General features: G+C 37.0%; 1 protein-coding gene across 5 annotated transcripts in view; it reads right to left on the bottom strand.

Moving 5' to 3' along the window:
* The window catches only part of LOC117170224 (serine/threonine-protein kinase ppk30), a 543,229-nt gene that overhangs the window by 272,494 nt on the left and 257,634 nt on the right, over positions 1–13,101 (bottom strand). The gene's annotated exons all lie outside the window — the stretch shown is intronic.

Here is a 13,101-nt window from a genome sequence, read left to right as displayed (position 1 = left end):
ATAAAGTTCCAGTATATGCGGCACTTTCCATTCTCGAGAATTGACTCAATTTCCCTAGGAGCATCTAGAGGAGCGATATTAAGGTGAATGCCGTAGGAGTGAGAGAGATGGTAATAAAGTACTCTTAGTGCCGCATTGTGCCTTTGAATGTAGGTCAAAATGTGGCGACGATATGTTAAGGTGGAAATGACACCGTCTTGGCATGCAAAAATGAAACCCTCCGTACCAGACTTCAATCCGGGCGATTTAAAGAAAGCAAACGTTAGCTCACAAGACATTGACTGATCCTTCACATTTCTGTGGAAGATACCGTGCATCCTCTTATCGAGGAGCTGTTCACGAAAGTTTTTCTCTTGTGCTTTCCTAATCCGGGCTTTCAGGAGTGAGTACTCGAGATAGATAAGATTTGATGCGATATATGCTCTTTACCATGTCATAAAACCTTCCTTTAATTGATTTTTCCATAATTTCACCAGGAGCAAGTCTCTATCCACTGTATCAGACGCTGCTTTCAGGTTAATGAAGGCTGAATACAGCTTTCGTCCTTTGTTTTTAATTCTATTTCCCATTAGTGAATTTAAAATAAAGATTTGCTCCATGGTCTCTCTCCTTCTTCTGAAACCCCTCTGACTCTCCCTCAGTTTACTTTCCTCATCTAAGCAGCTGATGAGTCTGTCTGTCATTATTCTGGCTAAAATTTTGTAACCCAAATCCAACAGTGCTATTCCCCTATAATTTTTTACATCATTTTCGTCCCCTCCCTTGTGGATTGGAAAAATTCGTACGGTTTTCCAGCCTTCCCTAAGCGTCCCATTTTTCCATCCTTTTTGAATTATTACCCATAACACTTCTTTCAAGATATGCGGAGGATTTTTTAGGAATTAACCATCTAAACTCATCCTCTCCAGTCACTTTTAAGTTTTAAATCTTTTTAACTGTCGCTAGAAATTCTCGATATTCAATGTTCTTATCCAGTGCGTCTATTTCCACCCATTCTTTCAGTTTTTCCTATTCTCTATCCTTATCTCTTTCTACTCCCCCCCCCCCCAAATAAGTTTCCCATGTTCTGCAGCCAATCATCACTTGGAATATTCGTACCTTTCCTCTCCGTTTTCTTTTACATGAATTTACACCTTTCTAGAATTCCCCCATACCCCTACTCTCTCTAACTTGCATTCTTTTTTCTTCCGACATTTCTCTCAATTGTTCTTTCATTATGTTCTTGATTTTCGTCCTTTCTATTTTGAATTCCATTTTCTTATCCTCTCCCTCATTTTTTAGGAAATTTTTCATAAGTTAAATGTCTTATACCTCTGAATCTTATATTCTTCCCCAACCCAGTCATACTCATTCAGCTGCGAGCTCCCCACTTTTTTTATCTTCCCGAATTCCTTGCATGCTTCTTTGATGGTTTCTTTTAATTTCTTCCATCTTAAGTCTAAGTTCGTCACCTCTTCTACTTTCACCCACCTTTCCGCCATCATTTCTACATAAGATATTGTTTTCTCTCTGTACCATAACAACTTTTCCCTGATTTCTCCTCTCTCGTCATCCGGACAGGTTCCGTCTTTTACTGGTTTGCCCGCACCTGAAGTTGTTTCCCTTTCAGCCCTCGGCCCCTTAATTGAAAATCCCACTCCCAGGTGGTCAGAGTCAATCGTGGACCAAATATGGACTTTACTCAGAACATCATCTTTCCCCTCGTGTAAGACTAGATCAATTACCGAACCATCTCTCCTCTCCCTGGTCCTCCACGTAAGTGGTGGCCCCGTCCCAATCTCCTTCGAAATCTCCATTTGCTATAATTAAACCTTCTGAATCACATAAACCTATCAGCCCCTTCCCTCTTGGTTTACTTTTTTATCCCTAGATTTTCTCAGGAACTTCTCATCTTCATCTCCCGACTGTCTGTCTCCCACTTTCGCATTTATATCCCCGAGAACTAGGATCTCTTCTCCTAATTCTCTTCCATCATCTACTTTGTCTTTAATTTTACTAAGGATCTTTTCGGTCCCTACACTATTGTAACTCGCAACTATTCTACACTTTTTCTGTTGACTAATATTATCTCTGAGACAACTGCGCCATTCGCCCAAGTTTTGATCCTAACTCCTTCCTCCAAATTTCTCTTGACGCCTACTGTTTAAAGTTGTAATGTTTCGTCTTTACGAGATTTTCTGCGATTGAAAATGATTCAATATATCGAGATAGCCTATTTCAAAGCTATTTTCGGTTTCCTTATTATATTAATACATGTTTGAAGCTACGTGATTTCTTAGTTTGAGTGTGTGATGATAGCCTTGTTGCTTGAGAAAAACAGTGTGCGAAGAGCAGTGAATCGCGACAGATCGTTGTCTGATCTTTCCGGATCAGTAAAGTCATTAAGGTTCCTTGTTTATTTTCAACTATCCAGGTTTCTAGCAATATAATAATTTCAAATTTTTTAACATCATTCCAAACACTTTTTGTTTTGTACCCTTTTAACCCCGCAATATCCTAACAGGTAGCTTTAATAAAACTATTGCCCTCACCCCGCACAATAATCAGCTAATATTACTATTATTATATACATTATTTTCCTCCCTGCCCCTGTTACCTGTAACCGCTCCCGCCTGTCTAAATATCCTAACTTGTCTCTTTTCATTAGAGATATTTTCTGCATGTGATTCGCCAGAGACCCCACCTTTAGACAGTCCAGTCGCAGAAGTCACGGTAATACTCAGGACAGTTTGACTCTTTACCAAAGAAAAAAAATCCAGAGCTTGCACACCCGTTTGCTCTGCCAGCCCCCTGACTACAATATTATTCCTGCTTTTTGCCGTCATCTTTTTCTTGTAGGCCCATACCCCTTTTTTTAATTTTTTCGGAGCATTCTTGGTAAGAGATGGACCTTGCAGTGGATCTGTCAAGACTTTGGAGTTTGGATCTTCTCTGTTTGCGACTCTCTTTGGCTCGCTTGATGCAGTTCTCTTCTCGACTACTTTTCAGATAGCGTCAGTACCCCCCCCTCCCTAGTTTCCCTTGCCAGAACTTCAGACTGACTGTTTCTGTCCTCTTTCAACAACTTTGCGCACTTAACTAGTTTGGTTGACACTTCCTGGAAACCTTCAGCCGTCCAATTCTTCAAGGTCACCATCGAAGTTTCCATGCTGACTACTTTTTTTTGTAGAACATCCAGTCTTTCAGTAAAAATTCCAGTGGCTTGTCCATTAACGCTCATAACAGGTGCATCAGTTCCCACCACCAGCTGTACTTTGCCGATCATCGCGTTCCGCCACTTGTTGTCCAATTGTTTTAACTCACGATCCCACCACTTTTTTAGAATGCCCTCACTCTTATTCAGCACCTCCCTCCATTTTTCTTGGCACTTACCACAGTCAAAACATTTTTTACTGCTTTCCGCATCTGCGAACTCTTCCGATTCTCCTAAGATCTCTTTTCCCCTATAGTGACCCTTTAAAAACTGGTCCCTCCTCCTCTTTGGTTTTATTGATGCTATCCTGGTTGTTCTCACTTTCGAGCACACCCCCTGTCTCCTCCGCAAAACTGACACTTCCATAGTACTTGGAGGAGTTCTAATAAGTCTTTCCCTTGTTCCAAAGAGACCCGTCTTATCATCTTTCGCGTTCCCACTTCTCGAAAAATGATCAATTATTTTCCCCTATCCCTCTTTGCGCTTCCTAGGGCACCTTCTATTCTTTTTTGTTTGAGCTTCAGTTTTATCCCATAGATTTACCACTGAACTACCATCTATATCTTCAGGGGTCTCATTTGACGCTAGACCCATCGATACATCTAGCGGAACTCCCGTGTAATCGCTTGTAGAGCGGTCTGCTCTGTTGGCGGGAAGGATTCCTTCCCCTCTTCCCTCCCCACTGTCCTCAACATCAATTGTCCGCCGTATCCCTAACCTTGAGGATAAGTCACACACTTCCAGAATCACTCCGTTACTAACAGAAGAAAAACAATCCTCGCAAAAATGATCATTTCCTCGCGTTTAGAAGACACTTGTAAAACATCTCTAGCACAACGCGCATTTCTAGATCAAAGATAACTGTCAAACAAAGCAAAAAATTACGAACCGACGCCATTAATGTTAGTAATAATGATTCAATTAATTTTTTACATGAAATCTCTTCAAGGGCACTATCTCTTTATCTAAAAATAATGAATTTTTGCGAATCAGGACGTAGAAAATAGTTTGCAAATTTTTCCGGAAAAAGTTGTTGCTAAATTCGACGTCTGCTTGTAGAATAATGAATTAATTTAATTAAATTAATTAAATTAAGTAAATAAAAAATTACAAGCATAGTAATAATGATTCATTCATTTTTTACACTGAATCTCTCAGTGGGCACTCTCTCGATATCTAAGAATAATGAATCTTCGACAATCAGGATATAGAAAATAGTTAGCAAATTTTTCCTGAAAAAAATGGTTACTAAATTGGACGTCTGCTGTGTGGATTAATTAATTAATTAAATTATTAAATTAATTAAATTAACTAAATTATTAGATTAAATTAATTTGTTGAAATTAATTAAATAATAAAATTAATACTAATTCAATTATTTTTTTACATTAAATTTCTTCAAGGTCACTATCTCGATATTTGTGCATTGTCTCGATATCTAAGAATAATGAATGTTTGTGAATAGGGGCGTAGAAAATAGTTTGTAAAAAGTAAGCGCTGGTAATGTAGCTATTTGCTTATTTGTTGCAAATTTTCCCTTAAAAAATTTGTTACTAAATTTGACGTCCGCTGCGTACAATAATTTTTATTATATATCTTGATGTTGAAAGGAAGATGGTTCTTAAATGTCTGAAAAAATCTGCAGATATTGTTGTTTTCAATAAAAAAAATTTATGCGATTAATGTTAGGGTTATATAAAGCGAAAATAGGTTGTACAATACTTACCTTCTTTATATGATTCTACGTAATGCGCTATTTCCATATGTGTTTTGCACGTTACAACACTGCAATATATTTAAATAATTCAATAAATAATATATTTTTTAAATTGAAAAATTATTATCAAAGAGTTGCGGTGCACATATTTGGTAGTACGATCAAGTAACGCTGAGTGAACAGCGCCAAACAGCTGTGAGTCGCCTTGGTCTCCATTCATGTAGTTGGTTTAACCATTTTACTCTAATTTTCTAGCTGTCACTCGATTTGTTTCGAAAAAGCAGATAGCAAGCGCATATCCCACAACCATGAAACCCCTTCCGGTGGCATGAAAATATTCTGAGTACATTTTTAAAACCGCAAAACCGAATTATCATTGACCGCTGGTAAGTTTTCAGTGTCTGATAGATTTCGCCATTTTTGTGCACCCCATTCAAACAGCCTTAAAGATATTCTTTTTGAATTTTTTTGCCAATTTTTCCAAGCGTAGCTTCTAGACCAGTCAACAAGAAAAAAAGGTGACCCTAGAATAGAATCAGATTCAATCAAGCGAAATTTTGTAATATAATTTCTAATTGGTATGCTATACCACAAGAAATGCACGAACTGCAAATCTTGAAAAAATTAAAAATAGCGGCGAAACTTATATTTTTGAAGTTTTTCTTATTTTTCATAACAATGGATACGTTTAGTGAAAAATATTTTAGTAGAAAAATATTTCGCATCTTATTCTATACAGGTAAGATAGCTTTTACTTTTTTCTATATCTAATCGTTTATCTACAAAAGAAGGAACGCCTTCCTCTACAAACCTTCTTTCTTCAAATATCAATCGCTATGAATACTTCTCTCCATAACGTTGAACCTAATATATCCTTATAAGAATTTCTCAAGATTGCTTACCATCCCATATGAATAAATTTGGGATAAACTGTTTTTATTTCCTAACTTTTTTCCGCGCGAAACGCCACATTGAGTTGAAAATTTGGGATAATATGTAAGAAGAACTACAAAAGGTATGTCGGGTCTTAAATTTTTATGATGATGAAAAAAGCAAAAAAAAAAGTTATTTACACACAAAAAAAACTTTTTTTATAATAATAAAAATTTTAGACCAGATCCACTTTTCTTAGTGCTTCTTATATATTAACTCAAATTTTCCACTGAATGTGGCGCTACGTGTGAAAATAAGTGAGAAAATAAAAACAGTGTCGGTAAGGTAGCAATCTGGTCGCGTGACCCACTCATCACATGGCCTTAAAGTTACGCGTATTTGGTGCCTGAGGGTAGTACTTCATGAAACATTCGCTTGACATTTTTACATGTTAGCTTTTATTTTATTTTAAATCACTCTCTGGTGCAAAATCTTTTTTAAGTGTGGTGATCTGCGGACACGTGGCGAAGAGCTAAAAAGCTTATTCTCTCAATTAAAGCGATAAACAATATGGCGAAGGCGAATTTGGTGATAGAGGAGGCAGGGGAAGGGGCAGTCGGTGCATTGATCGAGTCAAAAATGCGCCGCGAAGTCAAGGACTCGGGCCGCAACACGGAGCCAACAATCTTGAACCAAAGCAAGGTCATGAAACGCGCAAACGTAGTTTTTCATTAAACGATGATAGACAGAGAACACGTTATATTTTCATGATTGCGAGTGAGTGGGAACAATTCGAACGCGAATGCAGTAACTGACTGGAAGATTTCGATAATGTGGAACGTGGATCCCCAGCTGATCGAAGCCAATATTAGAAAGCGAATCATTTATACCTTTAAAGACGTTCAAGAACCAGCGAGGCCAGCGAACCGGGATCATACAATGTACAAACATATCGAACTAATCGCCAATCTGAAGAAAATGTTCTGGTGGCACGGCTTGAAAATCATAATCAATATCAGACTTCGGATAGGTTTCGCGGCCAATCAACGCCGTATCCGTACCGAATGACAAGTAGTGCCATGCTGAACGAAAATCGGAAATCTAGTATCGTGTATGCGGAAATAAAGGCGATTCGTAAAAAATGTATTATTATGATGATATGGATCCGAATGCAAATAAACGTGATTATTTCGAGTATCGAAGACATGAATATCAAACGTTCAATGAAAATAGACGTGATCCTAGCGATCGACGGGGCGTATTTGAAAATCTTTCGGAGAAGGAGAGAGACCAGATCGTCAATTTCACGCGAATGGATTCCGAAAGGACGACCGAGCCAGAGCTGTAGGGTGCGGTGGTTCGGTTAAAACCTGCAATGACCTTCTGGCTGAATTAATGATTCACAGTTCAAAATTATTTTTGGAGAATCCTTCGCTGTTAAAGGCTATAGTGGGTACTACTCCGGAGTCGCCAAAATCCGAGTCTGAGGGTGGATGTTTTATACAACCTACAGTTTCGAAGGTTAAGGAATTTAATGGGAAGGGACAGAAAACAGTGGCGCTTAGGAATTAGTATAGATTTTATCAGTGTTACATTCCCTCAGCTTTTTTCGTCCAATAATAAAGATTTTGCCTTCAAAATCTGGGTCATGATACCGAACATGCTAACGGATGTCCCCGCACACATTTTTTGTCGGTTGATTAAAAAAATAATTTTATTTTGCTAAATTTGATGCGTGTGTGTATTTTGAGGTTATGTGTGTTACAATTCCCTCCCGTCATTATTCTTGAGTGCTACCATCAGCATCAGTACGACAGAGATCTACACTATCGATATGACTGAGAGCTGATAAACAATCCTAACTTCAAAACAATGCACACGCATAACATTTTTATTTAGCACAATAAATTATTTTTTGTTATTATCCCTCAAAAAAGAGTCTGGGGACGCCCGTTATGATATTTCATAGCATCTTCGAATTCAGTTTTAGGAAATTTTTCATTTTCGTGGAAAAAAGCCGGGGGGAACTGTACCCGATTGACCCCACAACGAAGTATCACATGACCTTAAGTGCACGTAGACATGCTTCAGAGTACGAATTTTTGGACAACCTCACTGACTTAGAAGGGAGCAATACTGTCAGGGGAAAACCTAAAGGAAAGCTTGAAGAAAAACCTGATGAGCCACGTGGAGTAGAATCCGCAAAATCAAGTTAATCTGAGAAGGAACCAAATACTGGAAGAAAGTCGGGATCTACGAACAAAGTTAACGTAGGTCATCATGTGTATATTCCATCCGAAACCCAAACAATGAGGATGACATGCAGTAAAGAGTTGGCAGACTTGAGAAAATCATAAGGATAGTCGGCAGGTCGCAGTTGGTTGAAGATTGTTGGTGGAGACTGTGAAGGATGGAGATCCGTTTCTCAAGAACGTCGCGAGCTTTGAACAGCCTCGCCTTCTGGAACCTCAACGGGAACCTTTGCCAGAGAAAAACTTAAAACTTGGACCGCAGATTTGAAAAAAGAAACAGCAGCGAGTGGTGGCACTGGCGAACAAGCACAGAAGAGCCTTTTCAATCAGTTTAGAGGAACTTGGCTGTACGACTCTCACGCAAATAAAGATACGGGAAAACGAAGGGGCAAACCTATCCGAAGACCACTGATACGAGCTTCGGATGCTGAAAGGCTAGAAATGCAACGAATTGTCAAACAATGGACGAGTGCAGGGATCGTGTCAGACACGAAACCACCCTATGCTAGTCCAGCCATGCTGGTCAAGAAAAAGAATGGAGAAAAGCGCATGGTGATCGGTTTTCGAGCATTGAATTCTCAAACCATTAGGCAAAGTTTTCCATTAGCTGAACTAGACGGACAATTAGGATACCTAGCTGGGAGCAATGGGGTGTTCCGAAAAGTCAAATATCGGATCGTGAAACTGCTTTGACGGCTAAGGTTTTCGAGGACTTCTACAACAAGTACAGTGTGAGACACCTTAAATTCACCTAAACATCCTCAGACGAATGGGATAGTCGAACGTGTCAACCAAGTCCTGGTACCAATGTGACAATTAACATTTTCCCGAGCACAAAAAGATCGGTGGGACGACCGAATGTCCAAAGTTGAATGTCATCTCAACCTAGCTTGCTCAAAGACCACTGGGCGCAGTCCTTTTGAAGCGTTGCATGGATATCAACCTCGATACAATGAAGGACGTCTCAGTAATCTTTGGGCTGAAATCGTGACGGATGAAATCGAGACAGTGAAGCAGATTCAGAACGAAGTATAATTTAAAATTGAAGCCGACCAGCTGAAAATGAAAAAAGTGAGGATAAAAAGCATTGCAATTATGAAGAATGCCAGCCTGGAGAAGTTGTGGTTGTGAAACGAGCATCCGGAAGTACTGGAGACACGACGAAGCCTCAATCCAAATTATTTAGAGGTCCAATGATGGTGATGGACTTTTTGGGACACGACACGTATAAAATAGTGCAACTCAATAACTGACAAAAGATTCTCAAGAGGAAAATGAATAAGATCATGCACATAAAGAAATGGCTAGTGATCCAGAAAAGACATCCACGGGGCAGAAAGGAAATCGTCGAGAGCCTATAAACCGGATGAACAAACGCCAGCGTTACGTTCAAGATGTATAGAACAGTTTGTAACATAAAAGGTTTTAATTATATTGCTTACTTAGATTAGATTGAGGACAATCGAAGATCGGATGGCCGGATCTGTTAGCTTTTATTTTGTTATTTTTAAAATCTTGAGTCAGCGGCTTAAGTAGTGACTATAACAGGAAATGAGTCAAGTTGGGGAGAGAACAAAAAATGAGGGGGGAGAAAACAGATTCGCTGGCGTGCCTTCACGGCGAAGCTAAGTATCTCAATTGATTTTTTTTATTATTTCCCTTCTTACATACAAGAAATCTGCAAAATTTTTATCATTTCCCATAAACTGTTGTTGACTGTAAGTGCTCGAGTCTTTTCTAGAAATAATAATCATAACAAATTATTCGCAAATATTCCAAATTAATATTCTTATGCACATTTGAATAAAAAATAGAACCTTTTTCATCTTTTTAGTGGAATTTACGAAGGAGTGGAATTTACAACCGAAGATCTGAATTTTTAACAAAAATAGATACATTTTAAGACGAGAAGAATAATTTCCTATCAATCCAGACGATTTTTCAAGTACATAGTTGAGTTTCCCACTAAAAATGCTCAATTCTTAACAAAAATGGAACAGTTAAATGGGAATTCAAAAAAAAAGTTGGACTTTCTCATTTGTTTGTATTAATAATTCAGTTTGCATTCGAGAGGAAGAAGGGGAACAATTCTTTTAAATAAACATTTAAATTCATTGAGCTCTAATGTTATGTTGTCGGTTAATGTAGTGAAATAGATTTTTTTTGTCGATAGAATGATGATTTTTAATCTAAATACTTGAAGTTTTATTTAAACAAAGAGAATACAAATTTTGGTTGAAAATTCTTTTTTCGTATGTAATTCGTGTGTTCAATTTATTTTTTTTCCAGTTTATTGAAAATTTTACGATGGCACTCATGGTTGAAAACTCACCCATTTTATAGATAATTCGTTTTGTTTCTTGCAAATTAATTTTGTTAAAATTTCTTCTTTTCTAAAAAACTATTTGTTTGAAAATTACTTTTCTTGTTTAAAAATTCATTATTTTTTGGTAGAAAAAGAGTTTTCTTTTACTTGAAATTTCAGCTTTTTAGTAAAAAATTATTTGTTTGAAAATTCTTCTTTCCGTTTAAAACTTAATTTTTTTGCTTTTTTATTATTTTGTTTTTACTGAATATGTAACAATTCCATTTTTTATTAAAAATTGATCCTTTTTAATTCAAATTCAAATATGTATATGGTTAAAAACTCATCTCTTTGGTAGAATATTATTCTTGTTGTTTGTGCATTCACTTATTTGTTTAGAAATCTAATTATTCTGTTGTAAATTCTACTGTTTTCTTTTTGTTCAAAACTAAATTCTCGAATTTAAGATTTAACTGCTTAATTTTTTGTTAAAAATTATATTTTTTAGTTGAAAATTAATTATTTCCGTCGAAAATGAAACTTTTTATCGAAAAATGCAACTACTACATTGTTGGTTAAATACTTACTTTTTCTAGTTTTAATATTCATTTTTAAGTTGAAAATTTAACAATTTTGTTTGATTTTTTACAATTTATCTTTTTTCAGTTAAAAATTCTTGTTTTTTAGTAGAAAATTATTCTCGTTTGCAAATACATCTATTTTTGTAAAAAAAATCATTCTTTTAGTTGATCACTTAACTCCTATATTGAAAATTCGATTCTTTTTTGGTTGAAAACAATCTTCTCCAACAGAAATATTAACTGTGTCATTTGTGTTTCAAAATGTATCTTTTCTAGTTGAAAATTTATATATTTTTTTCTTTAAATATTGAACTATTGTGTTAAATTTTTTCCCTTAAAAATTGACTGTTTTTAGGTAAAAGTTTATTTTTTTTGTAATAAATTATTCTCATTGTTTGAAAAAGCATCTGTTTTGGTTAAAAATGATTTATTTGGTCTTTTTGAAAATTCTAATATTTCGTTGTAAATTCATTTTTTAAGCTGATAATGTAACCATTTTTCATTCAAAATTTATCTATTTTGTTGAAAATTCGTTTTTTTTTCAAAATTAATTTTTAAAATTTGGAATTTCTGTTTGAGGTAGAAAGTTATTGGTTTAAAAATTAAATTATTTGTTTTCAAATTCCATTTTTTGCTTGAAAAGTAAAATATTTTTTGAAACTTTGTTTTTCTTTGTGGGTAATAATAATTTTTTACTGAAAATATGACTGTGTGATAGAGAATTCATTTATTTTGATAAAAAATCGTCTTTTTAAAAAGAATATTAGTCTTTTTGTCCTTTAATTGATTTCTTCTTTTGATCATTTCAATATTTTATTGTAAATTCGATTCTTTTCCTCTTTTTAAATTCAAAACTAATTTTCTCAATTTCAAATTTGACTGTTACATTTCTGGTTGGAAATTACTTTTGTTCGCCTAAAAATTAAATTCTTTGGTTGAAAATTGATCTATTTGCAATTATTTTTTTATTAGTTAAAAACTGATTTTATACTAAAACTATGACCAAGATATGCAGCACAAAATTTTTTAGGCCCTGAAATCTTGTATATATATATCTCTGACTCATCTCGACTCTTCCAAGGCCCTCCAGTTACTGTCGAACACCCACCCAAGCCAGAGGAGGTCGAAGTATTTTGGAGAGAAGTCTACGAAGTTCAGCATAGACTGGAGGAAGACTCAGAAAATATAAAGAGCTTCAAGGAGTTATGTGTTGCCATCATAACACCTGATAGAGAATGCCCACCCATCACTACCGAGGAGGTGAACAAAGTATTAAGAGGGATGAAGAACTATTCCACACCGGGACCAGATTGTATCAAAACCTTCTGGTGGAAGAAGTTTTCTTCAACCCATCAGCATTTGGCCCGTATTTTCACCTCATATTTGAAGTCGGAAGAGCCGATTCCAGAGTGGTTGGTGGAAGGGCGCACAATACTTCTGCCGAAAAGAGGCAACTTAGCTAACCCGAAGAATTACAGGCGAATAACTTTGCTGAACACGCTTTATAAGATATTCACAGCTCATCTATAGATGTGTCTGCAAAGATGCAGCATTCAACCAGCGTGACCTATCGATGGCCTGGATTGATCATCGGAAAGCTTTCGAATCGACATCCCATAGACTTATCATCTGTCTTTTGGAAATCTTAAAGGTTCTTCCGCAAACAGTTGGGTGCATAGAGAGATTGATGCCGCTTTGGAAAACCAGATTTACTCGGTTTTGATTCCTCTAGAATCAAACCGAAGGGCCTATGACAAAGCCACCGAACGCGTCCTCGGGTTGCGGATAGAGGGTCCCTGTACCAAGGGTTTCTGCTGAATATGGTTACAAAAATAAATAGGCAGTCGCGGACAATTGTCCAGGGGTGGTCCCGAAGGAATTAACCCCCAAGCGGAGGTGTGAAAACCGTGCCGAAAGCTGAATGGCACCTGGGTGAGGTGTCTAGAACGGTGACTCTGGGATACCGGGCGACCTCTCAGAGTACGCAGCCTTATCCTTGCATGCGGGGCTCTACAAGGATGGACGAACCCCTTTCCCTAGCTTCTCGTGCGATGGATCAGCGGGATCTCGTGACCTTCGGGTGGACGGAGCGACTGAATCACGACTTGCTAGACTGTTACGATGCGAGTGTGGCCCGTGAACGGGGTTACATGGCACGGCTGCATGCTCTGTGGTGCGAG

Source organism: Belonocnema kinseyi, chromosome 3, assembly GCF_010883055.1.
Source record: "Belonocnema kinseyi isolate 2016_QV_RU_SX_M_011 chromosome 3, B_treatae_v1, whole genome shotgun sequence".
NCBI classification, from domain to species: domain Eukaryota; kingdom Metazoa; phylum Arthropoda; class Insecta; order Hymenoptera; family Cynipidae; genus Belonocnema; species Belonocnema kinseyi.
The sequence above is the reverse complement of the archived record's forward strand: the minus strand, read 5'-3'. Positions and strand labels throughout refer to the sequence as shown.